This window comes from Triticum aestivum, chromosome 3D (genome assembly GCF_018294505.1).
Source record: "Triticum aestivum cultivar Chinese Spring chromosome 3D, IWGSC CS RefSeq v2.1, whole genome shotgun sequence".
Classification (NCBI taxonomy): Eukaryota; Viridiplantae; Streptophyta; class Magnoliopsida; order Poales; family Poaceae; genus Triticum; species Triticum aestivum.
In genome coordinates, this window is record NC_057802.1 from 399,870,141 (window position 1) to 399,888,507 (window position 18,367).

The 18,367-nt window shown below is 48.3% G+C and overlaps 1 pseudogene; it reads right to left on the bottom strand.

Annotated features, from left to right (window-relative positions):
• Positions 1-3,208: 3,208 nt before the first annotated feature.
• The window catches only part of LOC123076327 (uncharacterized), a 66,182-nt pseudogene continuing 51,023 nt past the window's right edge, over positions 3,209-18,367 (bottom strand).

An 18,367-nucleotide genomic window follows, 5' to 3' on the forward strand; every position in this document is an offset into this window, starting at 1 on the left:
GATAAAGGACATCAAGTACTTACAGTAACAATGCAGAGCTAAAAAATTTCATTGGCATTGGATATATTCTACACTAATGTAACCATTTATACAGATCAGATAATTTGGAGCGAACAATTGATAAGCAAGCTATCATGCATACTGCTGTCACATAATGAACCAGGTATGTATGCAAGTACAGTGATACAGGACAACAGGTACTAACAAGAGCAAAGCAGCGGGCAACATATTTGCGATATCCTGTCGTTCTTTTCAAACCGGAATTCTTCTTCGAGCAGATTTCCTGCAAAAAAGATCCGTAAGGCACATGCGGAAAAGTAGAAGTTCAAATTGTCATGTGATTTCATAGACAGTACCTCATCCTGGGAACGAGGCCAGTGCATAACAAGGTTTTTCCATTCAATGTCTTCTAAATTTAGCACAGGAGACTTCACCGGAAATTCGTTTATAGACTTGCCATCAAAGTGTGATTTCCTCAGGTAACACCGATACTGCTGCAATGCTTCCTTCAAAAGCACAAGCAAGCTTTGCTCGTCATGACTATCCAGATTGACCCTCGTCCACTTACAACAATGTAATCTAAATCATTGATGTGTTCAATAAGCAGAAAACAGGAAAATAATAACCATGAATAATAGCACTTACACATAAGTTGGACAGGAAGATGTGAAAATGGTGTTTGTCTTCACTATAATCTTCCCATGATGGGAATATATGCATGTAGTCCCTACAACATTGAAAGCATTGTCTTTTAAACTGGGAGTAACTGGAATGGGGTTCCAATCTGCAAGAATTGGCCGTCTCTGCAGTTGGGATAGGTCTTCGGCCGGTGGACTTGCTGTACTTTTTTTGGAGTGGGATTTTTCTGTGGTACGGCTGGTGCTGTGGCAACTGACATCGGTATACCTTTTGCCGGAGTGCAGGTCCTGTGTGGTGGGGCTAGTGGTGTGGCCAGTGAAGTATGGGCACAGTCTGCTGGAGTCGGTCCTACGTTTTGTGTCACTGGTTGTACAGCCAATATAAGTGGGGTGCTGTCTGATTTCTCTGGCACCACCACGTTTTTCAAGGACTTTGCTGGTGCTCCTTCAGGTTCGGCAATCACCCTCTTCCTTTTTGATGTCTGATGCACAAGAACAACGTTTGAGTGAAAAAACATGGTATGATGACAGATGGAATATGTATTGATAATGGATGGACATGGCATCTCGACATATATGATGAGTAAACTAAGCAGATGGCGGTGCAACAAAGTAGAAGAAATGCAAGACAACATATGCATGATACGCGCAATCAATAAAACCTTGCCAAATTAGAACAGGCACCTTGATGGGTGAACAGGACAGGCCATCTACCTTTGTGTAACACCCACGATGTGGCTATATCTCCCACGTGTCGAGGCACGACTTAGAGGCATAACCGCATGGTGGTTTTGTCGCAAGAAGGGTCATCTTCACACAATCCCATGTAATGAACAAGAATGGGATAAAGAGTTGGCTTACAATCGCCACTTCACACAATACATAAATAAAACCATACATCATTCAAGACACACACATAGACCGACTACGGTCAAAACCAAATACAAAGAAGACAACCCCAAATGCTAGATCCTCGATCGTCCCAACTGGGCTACACTACTGATCAACAGGAAACGAAACAACACAACGAACAAGAGCTTCATCGAGCTCCCACTTGAGCTCGGTTGCGTCATCTGCACTGGTCTGGTCGGCACCTGCAACTGTTTTTGTAGAATCTGTGAGTCACGAGGACTCAGCAATCTCACACCCGCGAGATCAAGACTATTTAAGCTTTTGGGTAGGAAAGGGTAGTGAGGTGGAGCTGCAGCAAGCACTAAGTATATATGGTGGCTAACATACGCAAATAAGAGCGAGAAGAGAAGCAACGGAACGGTCATGAAGCTAGAAGTGATCCTGAAACTACTTACGCACAACCATAACACAAGAACCGTGTTCACTTCCCGGACTCCGCCGAAAAGAGACCATCACGACTACACACGCGGTTGATGTATTTTAATTAAGTCAAGTGTCAAGTTCTCTACAACCGGATATTAACAAATTCCCATCTGCCACATAACCGCGGGCACGGCTTTCGAAAGATAATACCCTGCAGGGGTGTCCCAACTTAGCCCATTATAAGCTCTCACGGTCAACGAAGGATATTCCTTCTCCCGGGAAGACCCGATCAGTCTCGGAATCCCGGTTACAAGACATTTCGACAATGGTAAAACAAGACCAGCAAAGCCGCCCGATGTGTCGACAATCCCGATAGGAGTCGCACGTACCTCGTTCTCAGGACACAACAATATTAAATGTTCATTAACATGGCAAGAGGTGAGACATAAGTAAACTACATATTTTAGGCAATTTAAATAAGGCCGGAAACATCAAACAACAGTTCTGATAAATCCTCATGTCATTTAGCAATTTAAAGCAAACAACAATTTTAAACGTTTTAAATGTTATTATCATGATGCGGATGACATATGCAAGTTTTATGCAATTTTATGGAAATGTTGACATGAGCATGTTATGAAGCATTCGTCACCGTGGTGGAAGAAAGGGGCGCCACGGCAACGAATCCGAAAATGATGCCACGACAACATATCGGTTCCGATAGCTCACGGAGATACCGGTGCAAAAGAAGTGGGTGTGAGCGTGTCATGCAAGGATGGTGGGGTGCTCCCGGATTCCGGGTTCCCACGGTACGGCGGCATGGTAATCGAGGAACGTGCAAAGACCTCTCTCGGACATGGTGCAAACACGAGCATCTCATACAACACACATGCATTCGTTCACGGGCGTCGTCTCGGGGTTATACCTTCGAAGCGTGCGTTTCGGAACGGATCAAGTTCGGTACGATGTAGAGGAAGTAGTCGTTCACGGGTCATCGTGGGAAGTAGTTGTACATGTTTCGTAGATGAACTTGGCGTAACCGTGCGGTAGTCGAACTTGGCGACGGTAGTGGTACACGTTGTCTTGTCGAATCCGAGCGACAGTAGTCGTACACGACATGTTGTGGAAGTAGTGGTACACATATCAAAGAGGAACTTGACAGAATCCAGTCCCCGGGGTCGTCGCGGTACTTGTAGCTCGTGTAACTCCACCGTTCGTTGCGTAATCGTACATGGGCCTCGGGTCTTGGTCCTGAACTTGAGGAAGTCAATAGTTGAAGTGACCCACGCGAGCACTCACGCACGGGCAAGAGAGCGGGCGCTGATGCTCATGCGACGAGCAGAGAAAACAGAGGTCGGCAGCAGGGACTTGGCGCTGGTTGATGCGGGCGAGCAGAGACGCGTCCTCCACCCCGCTCGAACGAAGCAGAGGCGGGGCAGGGGCTTGCAGCGGAGCGAGATCCGCCGAAGATGAAGATGGCGGCCACGGGACGGCGACTGGGTCGGCAGGAACCAGCCGGATCCGAGGCCAGGGAGGTGGTGGAGCTCCATGCAGAGGAGGAGCGCGGGTAGCAAGGCGATGGCAACAGAGCAGCCGCGGGAGACCGAGTGGAGCGGCGAGGTGCGGACACGGGCAGAGGAGAAACCCGGCGAGGAAGGAGAGGGCACGCTGGACGAGGGGTCACCGGACCTGGCGATCTCTGGTGGCGGAGCAGGAACAAACGGAGGGAGGACAGGTGACCGGGCGATGGCAGCGTCGGCAGGGGCACGGGGCTGAACGGCCTCGCGTGCAGCGGAGGGAGGAGGCGACGAGGGGAAGGTTGGGCGCGATCTCCTGCTTGCGGGATCGAGCGAGAGGCTCTCACTCCTCTCTGGCGGCGCGAGCAGGGGAGGAGATGGGGATCGGGAGAGAGCGTGGTGAGGGGCTAGGGTTAGATAGGCATGCGGCTAGGCCTGCGCTGGTTGGTTAGGCCCAAGAGGCCGGCTGGGCTACAAGGCTGCGCTCTTTCTCTCTCTCCCTCATATTTCTTTTAATAGAAAAGAAATTAGAGAGAAGAAAAGAAAGGAAGGGTTAGGGAAAGGATTTGCGCATGCGGTTAATTTTCCCGGGCTCATAAAAATGCGCTTGATCCAGGAAAAATAGAAGTGGCATGATTGAAAGATATAAATTCAAATGCATTTGAATTTAATTCAAATGATTTGAATAGGAAGTGAGGGTTGGGAAGGTCCAAAAATGTTTGGATTTTTGGTGGAGCTCCGGAAAGTGAAGAAAGAATTTAGGGCAGAGTTTGGAGACCAAACTTGAAGAGGAAAAGGCACGGAATTATTTCGCAAGTGTGTTATGGTTAATTCCAAAGTTAATGGAATATTTTAATATAGCTCCCTAATAATATTGGGAGATTTTTATATGTTGTAAAGAGAAATCACCATGTCCATTTCCCTCGATTTAAATGGATCAAAGATCGATGCAATTTATTCAGTTGAGTTTTTTTAAAAAGGTTGCATCATGACATGATGCAATGCAAGAGATGCAACAAAAAAAACAAATCACATGACGAAACTCAGAGCATCTGGAAGTCTTCTGGAGCGTCGGTCTCGGGGCGTTACACTTTGACTCCTCGAGGTTACCATAGTCATTAGGATCATATTCTGAACAAGAATCAACAGGTGGGGAGTGTATGAGTTTCATTACGTCCAGAATGGCACTCAATGCCTTGGTGCCAATTTTGTAAGTCATTGTGGTGTTTAGCTTCAAAAGTGGACTGCTGCTAGTGCGACACAAAGCAGCTACACAGATCATAGTGTATATATAACGGGAAAACCGTAAGCATCAAAGTAAAATCAGCAAAGTGGAACTTGCTGGAATATATGTGCTAGTATTGCCGGTACGGCTAGAAAGGCTTCGGATACCAGGTCTCTTCAACTGAAGGTGCGGTACTGTTAATATCAGTGTAACTCTCAAAGGCGACACATCTCCCCGCATTTCCTTGCTATTCTTATAGGATTCAAGTGGGCAAGCCACTACAAATCCTATTCCCATGTTTACAAAATCCTACGAATCAAAGAGGCCCAAAGAGTTCAAAGTGTCCATCACAACCGACCGTATAGACCTCTACACTTCAAATGTCCCTGCTCATCTTCACTACAAGGAACATACTGTACTACTATCATACTCCCTCCGTTCCAAACTATAAGTCTTGGTAGAGATTTCCACTATGGATCACATACAGATGTATACAGATACATTTTAGAGTGTAGATTCACTCATTTTGCTCCATATGTAGTCCATGGTGGAATCTATACAAAGACTTGTATTTAGGAACAGAGAGAGTACTTATTAAAGAAGAACGGAAGAGGAACATGCTAAAGAAGAGCAAGCAGATTTTGGATAATAAAATGTTCGTTGCACAGTGCCCACACATGATGAACCAGGGCCCATTAAGAAAGCAACTCCCTACTGTCTCTCTCTATGTGGTGCACATGCTTTTTTGAAAGTAAAGTAGGAACATTAGCTGACCAATTAAATGTTATCTGTTTTAGTAATATCAGCATCATATCAGATTCGTACTTGAGCAACAAGTTTGGAATTATGAGTGGCACGTTGTTTAGCTTGATGGATTCAGGAGCAGTGCTAAGAAGGTACGATGATGGTACTGAATATAAAGGCATGTCTGCATGCAAGTCGCATGACTTTTGTCATTTGGGTTAGTCGACCATTTCAGGCGGTTGGATGAAGATCCTACGTCTCCTAACCCTTCTTCTTCCTCGTCTCTGGTTCTTCCCATACAGAACACCGCACGGGCCGCCGGCCGGACCATCGGCCCCCACCGCCTGTGTTCCTTCGCCACCCTTACCCCCACCCCCGCCCCCACCCGCATCGAGTTTTCTTCATTGGGCGAGGCCCCACCACCGCCCCCCACAACCACCGTCCCCACCCGAGCCCCTTCGTTCGCACCGGTGAACTCCGGCGAGCTCTGAAAATCGACTGACCCAATTTTGAAATTTAGTCTACTGTGATTTAACTAGTGTGGAATATAAAAGGGGAAAACCATATGCATTGGGAGTATAGTGTTGAGCGGGCCATGGCAGATCTGAAGGTGCAAACCGGACAAAGGCAACTTCGCAACCAATGTTTGCTTTCAACTAGCAAGTAAGTGATGGACAAGAAATCAGAGTAAAGTAGTGGCGATCTATTTTCCTCCTACGATAAATAAGTTGAGCAGATACGAAAGAGTACCGCCTCTGGTGCAGCGCCGTGTATGCATCTGCTGAGAATTTGACGGTGCTGTGGTAGCGATGGCTGTCAGCGGCGTGGAAGCAGATCTAGGAGGGTAGACGGTGGCGGCAGGGCGCGGTGGACGAGAGGGTCGTAGGAGCAGCGCCGGCAAGGTGGACGACGGCAGGGATGAAGCGAGAGGACGGGATGCAAGGATCCCGGTCCGAAGCCGTGGATGAGAGAGGTCGATCTCTTGTAATGGACGGCGGCGTCGGGGTATCAGCTCCGGCATGGTGGAGGAGGACGGCGATGGATGGGGTGGCGGACGGAGGAGGCTGGGGTGGAGAGGGTGTATTGGTGCCCACGGAGTACGGATGGGGAAATGGAGGTGGAGAGGAAGGGGGGAACCATGTCTTCAGGGCGCGCTTGTCTCAAATGCGAGGAAATTTACAAACTTAGCCCCCGTTTCAAATTTCCTACATCACAGCAATATTAGTTGGTTGGGGATAGGACGGTAATCTCGCATACACCGAATATTTGCCGACGAGAGTTTGTTTTTGGCGCCCACCGTGTATGAATCGGGGAGGGTGTCGATTTCGGCCGAGGACACACTGTGTTTTGGCACCCACCGTGTATGAATCCGGGTGAGAGGCGGTTATGTCACGTTTGAGTGAAATTACAAACCTACCCCTATTGAAACCTATAGAAATTGAGCAGATAGGCTTTGCGTGGCAGGGATATGCAGTACTAATTTCCATCTCGCAGATTTTGGTTTCGGGCGGTTACTGCGACTTTCCCCGCTTCGTTCAAATTTTGCAAAGTGCACGTTTACCGTGCCAACTCAATTCGAATCCCGTTTGTATTCTATTTTTTTCGGGCGGGATCCATTCTCGATTGGAATAAAATTCTATATACATCATTTTTGTAAATATACTTTCAAAAGCACAACAAAGAATTCTGGTCCTTTATATGTATAATATGATTTACAAATACAATGATCTCAAAATCATAAGGTTGAATTCAAAAAATTAAACCAAATTATGTTCTTCTAAAATGTATGGATCAGTAATATCTACATATTAAATAACATAGATGCGCGTGAGTTCATATGAGTATGCATGTTTGATAGATCAATTTTGGTTCGAGTATGTATTACATGTATCATCATCTCGAATTCGAATATTTGAATCCCTTTTATGTTCACTCCTTTCACGCCCATCTCTCTCGCATGTAGCTATCGCTCTCTTTTCTCCAGCTCACCCGCACGCTCACTTCATGTTTCTCCTATCCTCGCAAACATGGTCTCTCGACGTCTCCCTTGAGAAGTGTCACACTCTCCCTATCATTATACATTACACGGTTTTTATTATCTCTCACGTCTCTACCGTTCTCTCGTATCACTAGGTACCTAAGCTTTCTTTTTCACCGCCACACACAGTCTCCACTCGTCTTTCACTTTGTCTTTCTCTCTATGGGATTCTCTCACACACCCTATATGTCTCTAGATATGAATCATACCACTAAAATTACTCTCTCTCTCTCTCTCTCCTGTAGACACAACATTTGTTGCGGTCTCCTTTTCGTCTCCATCCCAGACTGACATTATTCATTTGTTTACCGATCAGACAAACTCCCCCCTCTCTCTCTCTCTCTCTCTCACACACACACAACTCCTGCTTCCACTCCCCTTCCCGACAACCGTCTCTCTCTCTCACACACAAACTCTCGCTTTCGCACCCCCGACTCGTATTTCTCTCACAAACATTTATCTACTAGCCTCTAGATAGGTTTATACACCCGCACACTCGTGCTTCCACTATCGCGTACATGTCTCTCTCCCGCTCCTTGTATCTATGTAGAATTTTCTTCCCTTCTTGAGACACGCCCTCTCGATCATGCACACACACACACACTATCGCCTTATTTTAAGCTGATACCTCTCGCACACACACACTCTTTGTGTCTTTGTCACAGATGCACTCTGTCCTCCTCTCTCCCTGTCTCTCTCACACACATGGGCTTTTTGCAACAACTAGCAAGATGCCCATGCGTTGCATGGAACATCAAGATGCATCTGTATGAGTAGTTTATCTTGTGGGAGAAAAGGATGAACAAGGGAAGGCCTCATTTGCAAGTGTGGAGAGGGGTGTGGGTATCTTTTTGCAAAATTGCCATAGTTTCCTTCCTATCCGTTAGATATAGATCGGACGGCCTATATTGCAGGATGGCAGGCACACGATCATCATCGACTATGCTTTTTATAAGAGTAGGGATAAAAAACAGAGTTGGTGATGATGGTGGGCCTGCCATCCTGCAATATAGGCCGTCCGATTTATATCTGACGGATAGGAAGGAAACTATGGCAATTTACCCGCACACCTTGAGGGAGTCCTGGATTAGGGGGTCCTCGGACAGCCGGACTATATCCTTTAGCCGGACTGTTGGACTATGAAGATACAAGATTGAAGACTTCGTCCCGTGTCCGGATGGGACTCTCCTTGGCGTGGAAGGCAAGCTTGGCAATACGGATATGTAGATCTCCTCCCTTTTAACCGACTCTGTGTAACCCTAGCCCCTCCGGTGTCTATATAAACCGAAGGGCTTAGTCCGTAGGACAACAACAATCATACCATAGGCTAGCTTCTAGGGTTTAGCCTCTACGATCTCGTGGTAGATCAACTCTTGTAATACTCATATCATCAAGATCAATCAAGCAGGAAGTAGGGTATTACCTCCATCGAGAGGGCCCGAACCTGGGTAAACATCGTGTCCCCCGCCTCCTGTTACCCTCCACCTTAGACGCACAGTTCGGGACCCCCTACCCGAGATCCGCCGGTTTTGACACCGACATTGGTGCTTTAATTGAGAGTTCCACTGTGCCGTCACCATAAGGCTTGATGGCTCCTTGAATCATCGGCAGCGATGCGATCCAGGGTGAGGTTTTCCTCCCCGGACAGATCTTCGTATTCGGCGGCTTCATACTGCGGGCCAATTCGTTTGGCCATCTGGAGCAGATCGAAAGCCACGCCCCTGGCCATCAGGTCAGATTTGGAAACTTGAACTACACTGCCGACATCCGCGGAGACTTGATCTTTGACGGATTCGAACCCATGTCGGGTGCGCCGCACAATCACGACGGGCATGACTTAACTCTGCCATCGGATAGTGTTCGGGAGATCACACCTGCAACTACTCCGGCCCTCAATCCGGAACAAATTGTGCCATCTGAGGACGGGTAGATAGACCCCGCCACGGAGGCCGCACTCTTAGTGGCGGTAGAGCCGAATACTGACTTCACCACCTACGAGAGCCGTGTTGCCGAACCATTGGATTCGTCCCTGGCCACGGGCTCCGAGCCGCCTGCGTCCGTGCCTATCGAATCCGATTGGACATCGATCATGGAGTTTACCTCCGCGGATATCTTTCAGCACTCGCCTTTTGGCGACGTGCTAAATTCATTAAGGTCTCTCTCCTTGTCAGGAGAACCTTGGCTGAACTATGTCTGGCTAGAATGGGACGCGGACGACGAAGAAATTCACTCCCCACCACCCACTTAGTAGCCACTGTCGACGATTTAACCGACATGCTCGATTTCGACTCCGAAGAAATCGACGGTATGGACGACGATGTAGGAGACGAACAGGAACCACCGCCTACAGGGCGCTGGACAGCCACCTCATCACACGATATATATATATGGTGGATACACCCAAAGAAAACAATGACGAGGAACGGAAGGATGCAGCGAAGGATAGCTCCCTCGAGAAGCAACCAAAGCGACGGCGTAGGCGCCGCTCCAAATCCCGCCTCGGCAAAAACAGCGATAACAGCGCTAGAGAAAATAACACTCCGGTCGACTCTAGAGGAGACGACAACACTGACCCAACGATAGAGCAGGATGAACCAACAAATGGCGAACATAGTACGGATCCGCTGTCCGAACACGGCGACACCGAGGATAAAGCTCATCAACCTCCCTCCGGAGAGGAAAACAGTCCGGACGAGGATGCACACATCATCCCGGAAAGGCACTTGGAACAAGAGAACCTCCGCAGAAGGCTTATTGCCACCGCGAGGAGTCTGAAGAAGCAGAAGCAAAGGCTTAAGGCCGCGCAGAATACGCTCAACAGTAGATGGAACAAAGTGCTCGACACTGAAGAAAATTATGGTGGTAGTTACCACAAAAAGCGCTATCCAAAGCGCAAGTTGTTGCCTGAATTTGATGATGAGGCCTTAGAGCCCACACAGCCGAAAAACAAAACGGCTGACCGGTCGGATCGACCACCTCGTGGCCGCGATAGAGCGGCTAACAAGGCCGCACATAAGTCAGCACACGATTCACGTGAGGACTTGCATTAGAAGGCCGGCGTGACCAGATCCATCTACAGATCTAGGAAACGCGCTCCAGCGCACAACCAAAACCGAACACTACAACCGTCAGAACGCCGTGACACATCCAAATACAGGGGTGCCGCACACCCCCTATGTTTCACCGATGAGGTGCTGGACCACGAATTTCCAGAAGGATTCAAACCCGTGAACATAGAGGCGTACGACGGAACCACAGACCCTGGGGTCTGGATTGAGGACTTTATCCTCCATATCCATACGGCTCGCGGAGACGATCTCCACGCCATCAAGTACTTGCCCCTCAAGCTGAAATGATCAGCTCGGCACTGGCTGAAGAGCCTCCCCAAAAACTCAATTGGAAGTTGGGAGGAGCTTGAGGATGCTTTTAGGGCTAATTTTCAAGGGACCTATGTCCGACCTCCGGATGCAGACAATTTAAGTCATATAATTCAATAGCCCGGAGAGTCAGCCCGAAAGCTTTGGAACAGATTTCTCACTAAGAAGAACAAAATCGTCGACTGCCCGGACGCCGAAGCCTTAGCAGCTTTCAAACACGGCGTTCGCGACGAATGGCTTGCCAGACACCTCGGCCAAGAAAAACCAAGGACAATGGCAGCCCTAACAAGCCTCATGACCCGCTTTTGCGCGGGCGAAGATAGCTGGCTGGCTCGTAGTAGCACGAGCGACCCAGGCACATCTGAAGTCAGGGATGGTAATGGAAAACCACGATGCAGTAAAAGCAAGCGTCGAAATAACGAAGACAACCCAGGCAACACGGCGGTAAACGCCGGATTTAGGGGCTCTCAACCCGGTCAATGGAAGAAGCCTTTCAAAGGCAACATAGATGGACCGTCTAGCCTCAACAAGATTCTAGACAAATTATGTCAGATTCACGGCACCTCCGACAAACCTGCGAATCACACCCACAGAGAATGCTGGGTCTTCAAACAGGCCGGCAAGCTAAACGCCGAACACAAGGGGAGGGAGACACCAAGTGAAGACGAGGATGAGCCTTGTCAGCAAAGCACTGGGGGACAGAAAAAATTTCCACCAGAGGTCAAAACAGTGAACATGATTCACGTAACAGAAAGAAAGGGCAAACATGCACTCCAAGACACATGGGCCTTAGCGCCCGTCACCCCCAAGTTCAACCCTTGGTCGGCCCGCCCAATCACCTTTGATCGCAGGGATCACCTGACATGTATCCGGCATGGAGGATTGGCTGCCTTGGTGCTAGACCCAATTATTGACGGATACTATCTCACCCAAGTCCTCATGGACGGCGGCAGTAGTCTTAATCTGATATATCAGGACACAGTGCGCAAAATGGGGATAGACCTGACAAGAATCTGCCACAGTAATACTACCTTTAAGGGAGTAATACCAGGCCCAAAGGCCCGCTGCACGGGCTCTCTAGTACTAGAGGTTGTATTCGGTTCTCCCGACAACTTCTGAAGCGAAAAGTTAACCTTCGACATCGCTCCATTCCGAAGTGGCTATCAAGCCCTACTCGAAAGAGCAGCTTTTGCTCGTTTTAATGCAGTACCGCATTACACTTCTCTTAAGCTTAAGATGCCCGGTCCACGTGGCATCATCACAGTTAGTGGAAATATTGAGCGTTCCTTACGCGCGGAAGAATGTGCGGCAGCTTTAACAGCCTCTCCAACCAGAATAAATGATCGGTCGTCAAGACCGCGGACACGGCTACACGAGTCCGGCGCATTACTAGCTATAACAACTTAGATAAACCTGAGATTGGTTTGATGATTATACCCCCATAGGCGGTACCAGGGGCTCCCCGCGTGTAAAAAGGGCTAGTTCGGCTCAACTTTACTTATCTTGAATTTTAATGGTTTATTGAGAATAACCAATTTTTTGGCACGACAACTTTCACCTAAGTTCTTCTCTTTTGCATATGACAATCGTGATACACCCTTCCAGGATATGGCACAACGGAGACACAGGCGCAGACGTGTAGCACGGACCCGCTCAAAGGTTTCTTTTTAGATTAAGACCCTCTGTAAACCTTTTTTACTGTCTCTTGTTGTTCACATCCTCCGGATACTCAGTATAACCGAGAAGGATGCTGACGTTATTGGCATTTCGCCACGTCAGAAAAATGCACGTACCTGGACAGTCGGGGTTCATTATCAAGGGCGTTGCTTAGCCCGGTACATGTTGTAAAGACCGAATACCTTAGGGAGTGTTCGGCGTCGCGAGTTTGGCCTTATATGCATGAGCTCCGAATCATGTCTTTGGTCAAATGTTGGGTTTGCCCGGCTCCCGCGTTTTGCTACCTTTCGTTCCGCTCTATCGGCTAAGGTGGCACCGGGAGAACTACTGCAATTGTGCCCTGGTTCATCCGGATGAGCACCTCAGTAGAGAAAGCCGAAAACTGACTGTCATGATAAAGCGCGAGACTGGTCAACCACTCGATGACCTAGCAGAATCTTCGGGGTTCCTCCGAATTAACGAAGGGCCGGTTTTCCCGGCCATGTACATACGTGCACCGTATTCGGATAGCCGCGGAAATACCAGGGGCTATATAGTAGCCCCACTGTCAAACTCCTATGGTTAAGTGAAAGTGTTAAAGCAATATAGTACGATTGCCTCGTTCGCCGCGCTACCACCTCCTTAATGGACCAAGACGTTGGATCAAGTGTGAAGACGCGCTTTTGCGAACACCCCCGCATTATATGCGTGGGGGCTGAAGCCGACGACTGCAAACTTTCAGGATATATATATATATATATATGACCGCACAGGAGGCATAATAATACTTTCACGCAAAAGTATAAACACAGCCTTTATAATTCAAATAACATTGTTCTTACAATGGTAATACATGTCACTATAACATAATATTCTTCGAGCACTAAGCCTCTATTAAACGAGCGCCTTCACGGACTTCTTCAAAGTAGTGCTCGACCGATACTCGACCCACGACCGAACTCTGGGTTGCAATAGCGGCGACCTCCATCTCTGCCCAGTATGTCTTGACACGGGCAAGAGCCATCCGCGCACCCTCTATGCACGCCGACCTCTTCATAGCGTCGATACACGGCACAACACCAAGGAATTGTTGCACTAAACCAAAATAACTATTCGGCCTTGGTCCTTCCGGCAAAAGATGATCCACAACAGACCTCATGGCAAGCCCGGACAACCTATGGAGCTCGGCCCACTCGGCCATTCGCTCATTTAACAGCAGCAGACGCACTGGAACATTGAACTGTGACCAGAACAGCTTTTCCACTTCACGATCTTTTTGATCTTTGAAAAACTCGGCCGCATCAGCAGCACTCGCTGCCAAATCCATGTATGCGTTAGCAGAACTCCATAATTGATCAAGAGGGGCATACTTAGGATCTCCGAACTTCGTCCGAAACAAAAAGTGCTTCCCAGCCGCGATATCCCCGGCTTGACGTATCTCCTCCTTCGCCGCTCTGATTTTAGAGCGGGCGTCCTTGGCCGCTACCATGGCCTTCTGCAGGTCCGTCATCTTCGTTCGGCTTTCCTTTTCAAGAAGCTCGTAACGGTCGGCGACATCTTTCAACTCAACAGCCATCTTGGCTATTTTATCCTTGCTTTGGCAATGCGCAACCTGTTCGGCTCTCAGCTCTTCGACCACCTTTAGAGCGGCCGCATCACTCTTCCTGGCTTGTTCCTTGGCTCGGGAAAGTTCCGCTCGAAGGGTCTCCATGGCGGCAGCCCCATCTGCAGTCACAACATATTAAAGATACTAGCATCATGCTCCTCTTAATATGTGTTGATCACCGGAGAAAACACATACCCTGTGCCTCGTCAAGCCGCTTGTTTACAAGAACGATGTCGGCATCTGCCGCATCAAATTGCCGCTTCAGCTCGGCAAACTCATCAGTCCGGCTAGCCACCGGACCTCTAGCCACCTGCACATGAAGGCGGCATGATTATTACCTGGGACTATGATCCTCTGTTTGCCGCCATTTTCGACAGCAACCAGAGTCTCAGGTGCTACTATCTGCATAGGGCACACCTAGCGTGTGCGGTACCGTCAAAAACATATACTACTTTGCGTACCTCAAAGCCTCTCAGCAGGCTCATAAAAGCTTCATGCAACCCGCTTTCGGCGGATGAATCCTCTCAACCACCGTACCCATTAGCGTACGATGCGCTTTCGAGATAGCCGCTTGCTCCAGAAGATTCTTCAGTGCATCAGGTCGCGCACCGGACAGTCCCGGTCTCTTTCTGTTGCTCTCCTTAGGAGCCGAATACTCCGGACTTCGGGGGGCCGAAGGGTTACCCCCTGGCCTTGGCGGATCAGGAGAAATCCTCCGTGACGACACCTCAGGGTCGCGCGCCTCATGAGGCGGGGAGGCATGGGGAGGTGTTTCGCTCTCCATCATCTCCGGAAGAAGATCCCCGGAAGAAGAACTCTGTCGAGAAGGGCTACGATCCGAACTACAGGACATATGGTTCGGTTATTGTCCTAAAAAATAAAGCAGGATATTTTTACTATGGAGTACTTTCGTTTACTTACAGCTCGGTAGAGGGCTGGTCCCCTTGCGGGTACTGTGCGGTAAGGATGCCCTCCGGGGTAGGACCCTCCGACAAAGGATTCTTCCCTCGCTTGGAGACCTTTACTTCCAAGTCTTCGGAGGCGGTCCTCTTCCTTCCCTGGGGAGAGGGAATTTTAGATTCTTCCCCCCAGTTATCCTCCTTCGCGGAGGCACTAATTCCCCTGGTTTGGATGAATAGTGAGTGAGGCTCGCTCTCGGCTTCTTTGTTCCTCCCTTTGCCTTCCCCTGATGGCGCTCGATGAGGTGCAAGCTCAAGCATCCTGGCTAGTACAGGATCCGGTGAGCCCTCGGGAAGGGGGGCCAGACACATGATCATCTTCGCCTTTTTTATCCAGTCCTAGTCAAAAGGCGACTTTTCAGAATGATGTTGTGGTAAATTAAAAGACAACATGTTCGGCCGCGGAATTACTTACTTGAGTGTCTAGGCGATCGTAGTTCAGACTCGCATCCTCGGAGGTGTCCGGACACTCTATTTGTGATCCGAAGAACGATCTGTACATCTCTTCGAGCGTCACGCCGAAGAAGTGCTGAATAGTTCGCGGTCCTTCCGGGTTGAACTCCCACATACAGAGAGGTCGACGTTTGCAAGGCAGGGCTCGACGAACTAGCATAACTTGCATTACCTTAACAAGTTTGACATCTCTCTCGAGGAGATCTCGGATGCGACTCTGCAATGTCGGCACATCATTGCTGGCCCCCAGTCCAGCCCCTTGTTGACCCATGACGCCAGTTGTGGCAGAGGGGCCAAGCGGGGCAGGGGCGGCTACCCATTTAGTACCCCGGGGAGCGGTGATATAAAACCACTCCCGTTGCCATAAACTGGACACCTCCGGGAAGGAACCCTTTGGCCATGGAACATCGGCGCCTTTGCTTATTACGGCACCTCCGCACTCTGCGTGTCGCCCCTCAATCATCTTCGGCTTCACATTGAAGGTCTTGAGCCATAAGCCGAAGTGTGGGGTAATGCAGAGGAAGGCTTCACACACGACGATGAACGACGAGATGTGAAGGATGGAATCCGGAGCCAGATCATGGAAATCGAGCCCGTAGTAGAACATGAGCCCTCTGACAAAGGGATCTAGACTGAAACCTAGCCGTCGGAGGAAGTGAGAGATGAATATAACACTTTCGCCAGGTTCAGGAGTGGGAATGACCTGCCCTCGAGCAGGCAGCCTGTGCGAGATTTCGCCGGTCATGATACCTAGCTTCTCTTAGCTTCTTGATGTCCTCCTCTGTGACGGAGGAGGGCATCCACCGACCTTGAAGGTTGGATCCGGACATGATTGTAGGTCCGAAGCACCTAGCCTGAGCCTTGGGTGTTGGATTTTGAGGTGGGGGAAGGATTCGATTGAGCGCGAGAAGAAGGGGATAGGCCTAGGCCCCTTTATAAAGAGGATGAATATCAAGCGTCCTTCGCGTGGCCGTTTGGGACTTGCCTAAAATCGAGGAGTCATACCAACAGACACGATTGGGTTACCCATACCCGTATTGATGAGAATCCCGTGATAAGGGGACACGATCTCTGCTTCGACAAGACGTGCCAAGTAAAATATGTGCAGTGGCTGGTTGTGAAAAAATGGTTCGAACAATGACCGGGCCGTGGTGTGATGTCATGCTGCAAAATGCGTCAGTAGATTAGATTTGTGGAAATATTATTCTCTCTACGGTGGTATGTGGAATTTGTTTTGCAGAGCCGGACACTATCTTTGTGTTCAAAATCTTCTATGAAGTATTCGGAGGAGGAACCCGCCTTGCATTGCCGAAGACAATCTGCGCGCCGGACTCATCGTCATTGAAGCCTGGTTCAGGGGCTACTGAGGGAGTCCTGGATTAGGGGGTCCTCGGACAGCCTGACTATATCCTTTAGCCGGACTATTGGACTATGAAGATACAAGATTGAAGACTTCGTCCCGTGTCCGGATGGGACTCTCCTTGGCGTGGAAGGCAAGCTTGGCAATACGGATATGTAGATCTCCTCCCTTGTAACCGACTCTTTGTAACCCTAGCCCCTCCGGTGTCTATATAAACCGAAGGGCTTAGTCCGTAGGACAACAACAATCATACCATAGGCTAGCTTCTAGGGTTTAGCCTCTACGATCTCGTGGTAGATCAACTCTTGTAATACTCATATCATCAAGATCAATCAAGCAGGAAGTAGGGTATTACCTCCATCTAGAGGGCCCGAACCTGGGTAAACATCGTGTCCCCCGCCTCCTGTTACCATCCGCCTTAGACGCACAGTTCGGGACCCCCTACCCGAGATCCGCCGGTTTTGACACCGACACTCCTCTCCACATTTGCAGATAAGGCCTTCCCTCGTTCATCCTTTTCTCCCACAAGATCTTGATGTTCCATGCAACGCACGGGCATCTTGTTAGTAAGAGTAGAAATTAGACATATACCACTTCTCGAATCCTGAAACCAACAACATTCCTCCCTTATCTAGTCAAAACCGCCAAAGGAATATATTTTGAGTGAAACATAACATATTTGTAGTGATATACGTATTTCAAAACTAGACATTTTTCTATCAAATCGGTGAATATGTATTAATCTACTCTGATCGTGTGGCAATGCATTGGCACATTGCTAGTAGTTATTATAATTTTTTGGACACTAGACAAACGGTGGAGTACATATACGAAGAGAAGAGGCGCACGTATGCAGTCGGTCTCTCGGTGTCTCGCACACATGAGTGTTACGTAAAAGGCAACGTTAAAAAATAAACCCTAAAACCCTAGGTGCACGATTGCTGCATTCGCGGGTACCGGGTACGTGGTGTAGCGCACCTTTGTAGGAATAGTCAGCTCGCGTGATAATTTGATGTAACATCCCAAATTTTCAATTTGGAATGTTATACATAGATCATCATTGCATATCATATTTTTTTATTTCATTTGACAAATCCTCGATAAATCCTAAGCAACTCAAGGACCCTCGGAGAGAGTTGGGGAATTTCTCAATTTTTCATATTTGATTTTCATCAAATAATAAAACGAGGATTTTGGTTTTAATTATTTTCTCTTCGGAAAAATATTCCATTTAAAAATAAATGAGAGGAGAAAATATGACTTCTCCAAAAAAATGGAAATAACGGAGGAAAAATATTAAGATCATATATTGGATTTTATTCGGATTTTATTTGCAATTTTAATTACATTAAAAAAAATTGCACGTTTTCAAAACTGCATTATTGTGTCAAAAAATGTTACCCTGTTCTAATTATTTTAACTAGACGGGGAAAATTTGTTTTATCTTTTTTGGATTTTTATTTATTTTTCTACGAACTTTTCTCGGCGCAATGTTTAAAAAAAACGCGCACCGCGCCCG